Here is a 6,440-nt window from a genome sequence, read left to right on the forward strand (position 1 = left end):
TACAAAAATATGTATACAAAATACCTATGAAATAATCTAAAATCGTATCGAATTAAATTAAGAAATACCAATAAAATAATGTAATTTTGGATGAAAATATAAATACAAAATACACATAAAATAACCTAAATACAAATACAAATATACACATAAAATAATTTAAAATTGAATGAAATAAATATACAAAATAAACATAAAATAAGGTAAATTTGTAATGAAATATATGAAAAAATACACATAAAATAATATAAATTTGTATGAAAATATATATACAAATACACATTAAATAACATGAATTTGTATAAAATTTGTATCAAAATATATACTTATACACACAATAAAATAACGTATTTTTTTATGAAAATGTATATACAAAATACACATAAAATAATTTAAATACGTAGAAAAATATATATACAAAAAACACATAAAATAATGTAAATATGTTTGAAAATATATAAACAAATACACATAAAATAATGTAATTTTGGATAAAATATATATCATAAGATAATGTAAATTCGTATCAAAATAAATAAACAAAATACCAATAAAAGAATGTGTATTTGTATGAATATAAATATACAAAATACACATAAAATAACGTAAATTTATAATACATTATTATACATATAATCATGTAATTCGTATCGAAATAAATAAACAAAATACCAATAAAATAATATAAATTTGTATGAGTAAACGTGTATGTTGCATATTTTTTCAATACAAATTTACCTTATTATATACGCATTTTGTATATAAATTTTAATACAAATTTAATTATTCGATGTGTATTTTTGTATCTGTATTTTTATAAACATATTCTTTATTTTTTGGGTATTTTGCATCTTTATTTTCATACAAATTTACATTATTTTATTGATATTCTGCTCATTCATTTTGATAGGAATTGACATTATTCTATGTGTATTTTGTATATATTTTTCATACAAATTTACGTTATTTTATGTGTATTTGTTTATATATTTTGACACAAATTTACAATATTTTATGGGTATTTTGTATATACATTTCAAAAGAAATTTACCTAGTTTTATGTGTATTTTGTATATCTATTTTCATACAAACTCAAATTATTTCTATGTATTTTTGTATATATTTTAATACAAATTTTAGTTATGTCATGTGTATTTTGTAAACTCATTTTCATTCAAATATATATTATTTTATTGGTGTTTTGTTGATTTATATAGATACGAATTTACATTATTTTATATGTACTTTGTATATATATTTTTATACGCTTTTCCATTATATAATATTTATTTTGAATATATATTTTTATTCAAATTCATGGTATTTTATGAGTATTTGTATATATATTTTCATATAAATTTACATTATCATATGTGTATTTTGTACATATATTTTATTAAAAATCTACCTTATTTTATGTTTATTTTGTATGTGTATTTTGTATATTTATATTTATCCAAATACACATTCTTTTATTGGTATTTTGTTTATTTATTTTAATTCGAATTTACGTTCTTTTATCATAATTTTATTTATTTATTTTGACACGAATTTTTAATTTTTTTAGGTGTATTTGAGATATATATATATATATATATATATATATATATATATATATATATATATATATATATATATATATATATATATATATATTTATATATATATTTATACTTATTTACATAATTTGATATGTATTTTGATTATATATTTTCATAGAAATTTACTCTATATGTATATGTATAGAAAATACACATGAAATAATCTAAATTCGTATCGAAATAAATGAACAAAATAAAGATAAAATAATGTAATTTTGAATGAAAATATATATAGAAAATACACATAAAATAACGTAAATACAAATAAATATATACACATAAAATGATTTGAATTTGAATGAAAATAGATATAAAAATAAACTTAAAATAAGGCAAATTTATAATGAAATATATATACAAAATACACATAAAATAATGTAGATTTGTTTCAAAATATATATACGAATACACATAAAATGACGTAGATTTCTATAGAAATATATATACAAAATACACATGAAATGTTGTAAATACGTATAAAAAAAATGTACAAAATACACATTAAATAATGTAAATTCGTGTCAAGATAAATAATTAAAATATCAATAAAAGAATGTGTATTTGTATTAAAATAAATATACAAAATACACATACGATAAGGTAAATCTGTATTGAAATAGATGTGCAAAATACATATAAAACAATGTAAATTTGTTTCAAAATATATATACGAATACACATAAAATAACGTAGATTTGTATAAAAATATATATACAAAATACACATAAAATGAAGTAAATACGTATAAGAAAATGTATACAAAATACACATAAAATAATGTAAATTCTTATCAAAATAGATCTACATAATACCAATAAAAGATAGTATTTGTATAAATATAAATATACAAAATACACATAAAATAACGTAAATTTGTATAAAACTATATCCAAAAATACACAGAAGTTATTAAATTCGTATGAAAATAGATATACAAAATACAGATAAAATAAGCTAAATTTGAATTGAAATGTATATAGAAAATACATAAAATAATGTAAATTTGTATCAAAATATTTATAAAAATACATATAATAACGTAAATTTGTTTAAAAATATATAAACAAAATACACATTAAGTAATGTAAATACGTATAAAAAATATGTACAAAATACACATATATTCATGTAATTCGTATCAAACTAAATAAACAAAATATCAATAAAATAATGTAAATTTGTATGAGAAAACATATACAAATACATATAAAATAACGCTAATTTCCATAAAAAATATATGTCCAAAAATGAACGTAAAATAAAGTAGCTTTGGATAAAAATATATATACAAAAAACACATTAAATAATGCAAATGCGTACATAAAATAACCTAAATTTGTATAAAACTATATACAAAAATACACAAAAATAATTTAAATTTGTATGAAAAGAAATATACAAAATACACATATAATTAGGTTAATATGTATTGAAATACATATACAAAATACATATAAAATAATGTAAATTTGAAATAAAATATATAAACAAATACACATATAAAAATGCAAATTTGCATGAAATATATAATCAAAATACACATTAAATAATGTAAATATGTATCAAAAAATATATACAAAACACAAATAGAATAATGTAAAATCGTATCAAAATATATACACAAAATATTAATAAAATAATGTAAATTTGTATGAAAATTAAGATGCAAAATACCTATAAAATAACGCATTTTTAAAAAAAATATTGATACCAAAATATACATAAAATATTTGAATTTCTATTAAAATAAATATACAAAATGCATATACAATAAGATAAATTTGTATTGAAATAGATATGCAAAATACATATAAAATAATGTAAATTTGTTTCAAAATATATATACAAATACACATAAAATAACGTAGATTTCTATAAAAATACATATACAAAATACACATAATATTAAGTAAATACGTATAAAAAAATGTATACAAAATACACATAAAATAATGTAAATTCGTATATATGTAAATAAACAATATACCAATAAAAGAATGTGTATTTGTATAAATATAAATATACAAAATGCACATAAAATAACGTAAATTTATATAAAACTATATACATAAATAACATGAATTTCTATAAAAATATATGTACAAAATGAACATAAAATAAATTTGCATAAACAATATATATAAAATACACTTTTAGATAATGTAAATGTATATTCAAAATACACATAAAATAATTTAAATACGTAGAAAAATATATATACAAAAAAACACATAAAATAATGTAAATTTGCATGAAAATATATAGACAAATACACATAAAATAATGTAAATTTGGATAAAATATATATACAAAATGAACATTAAATAATGTAAATATGTATAAAAAAAAATACACATATAAAAATGTTAAATCGTACCAAAATAAATAAAGAGAATATATATAAAATAATGTAAATTTGTATGAAAATAAAGATGCAAAATATCCATATAATAACGCATATTTGCATAAAAATATATATACAAAAATACATATAAAATAGTTAGGTTTGTATTAAAATAAGTATACAAAATGCACGTACAATAAAGTAAATTTGTATCAAAATATATATACGAATACTCATAAAATAGAGTAAATTTCTATGAAAATATACATACAAAATAGATATACAAAATACACATATAACTAGTTAAATTTGTATTTAAATACATGTACAAAAAACACATAAAATAATGTAGATTTGTATGAAATGAAAACAAATACATTTTATATAAAATATATATACAAAATACACATAGAATAATGTAAAATTATATCAAAATAAATACACAGAATATCAATAAACTAATGTAAATTTGTATGAAAATAAAGATGCAAAATACCCATAAAAAAATCATATTTTTATAAAAACACATATACAAAAATACACATAGATTAATCAAATTTGTATTAAAATTAATATACAAAATGCACATACAATAAGGTAAATTTGTATTGAAAAAATATGCAAAATACACATAAAATAATGTAAATTTGTTTCAAAATATATATACGAATACACATAAAATAACGCAGATTTCTATAAAAATATATATACAAAATACACTTGAAATAATGTAAATACGTATCAAAATATATATACAAAATACACATTAAATAATGTTAATTCGTGTCAAAATAAATAAACAAAATATCATGAAAAGAATGTGTATTTGTATGAAAATATATATATACAAAATACACATAAAATAACCTAAATTTGTATAAAACTATATACAAAAATACACAAAAATAATTTAAACTTGTATGAAAATAAATATACAAAAAACATATAAAAATAGGTAAATTTGTATTGAAATACATATACAAAATACACATCAAATAATGTAAATTTGAATGAAAATATATAAACATATAGACTTAAAATAACGTAAATTTGTATCAAATATATATACAAAAAAAACATTAAATAATGTAAATATGTATAAAAAAATATATCCAAAACACAAATAAAATAATGTAAAATCGTATCAAAATAAATACAGAAAATATTAATAAAATAATGTAAATATGTATGAAAATTAAGATGGAAAATACCCATAAAATAACGCATTTTTTATAAAAATATAAATACGAAAAAACATAAAATATTTGATTTTGTATTAAAATAAATAGATATACAAAATACACATAAAATAAGCTAAATTTGAATAGAAATATATATACAAAATACATAAAATAATGTAAATTTGTTTCAAAATACTTATACAAATACACATATAATAACGTAAATTTGTATAAAAATATATAAACAAAATACACATTAAATAATGTAAGTACGTATAAAAAAAAATGTAAAAAATACACAAATAATCATATAATTCGTATCAAAATAAATAGACAAAATACCAATAAAATAATGTAAATTTCTATGAGAAAACATATACAAAATACACATAAATAACGCAAATATCAATAAAAATATATATAATATAATATATTTTTATACATATTTAAAATATTTAATGTATATTTTGTATATATATATATATATATATATATATATATATATATATATATATATATATATATATATATATATATATATATATATATATATATATATATATAAATATATATATATATATATATATATATATATATATATATATATATATATATATTTTTTATCCAAATTTACGTGATTTTATATGTATTTGTTTATATATTTTCATACAAATTTACATTATTTTATGTGAGTTTTGTATATGTATTTCAATACAAATTTGCCTAACTTTATGTGTATTTTGCATATCTATTTTCAAACTAATTTAAATTATTTTTGTGTATATTTGTATATATTTTTATACAAATTTTAGTTATTTTATTTGTTTTTTGTATATATATTTTCCTACAAATATACATTCTTTTATTGGAATTTTGTGTATTTAATTTTTTACGAATTTACATTATTTTATGTGTATTTTGTATATATATTTTTCTACGTATTTAAACTATTTTATGTGTATTTTATATATACATTTTCATAAAAATTTACGTTATTTTATTGTGTGTATTCGTATATATTTTGAAACATTTTATACAAATTCATGTTATTTTATGTGTATTTGTATATATATTTTCATACAAATTTATATTATTTTATGTGTATTCTTACATATATTTTATTACAAATTTACCTTATTTTATGTTTATTTTGTATATTTATTTTATTCAATTTTAAATTATTTAATGTGTATATTTGTATTTGTATTTAGGTTATTTTTTGTGTTTTCTATATATATTTTCATCCAAAATTACATTATTTTATTGTTATTTTCTTAATTTAACTCGATACGAATTTAGATTATTTAATAGGTA

The sequence above is a fragment of the Eriocheir sinensis genome, chromosome 16, assembly GCF_024679095.1.
Source record: "Eriocheir sinensis breed Jianghai 21 chromosome 16, ASM2467909v1, whole genome shotgun sequence".
In the NCBI taxonomy this organism is placed as follows: Eukaryota; Metazoa; Arthropoda; class Malacostraca; order Decapoda; family Varunidae; genus Eriocheir; species Eriocheir sinensis.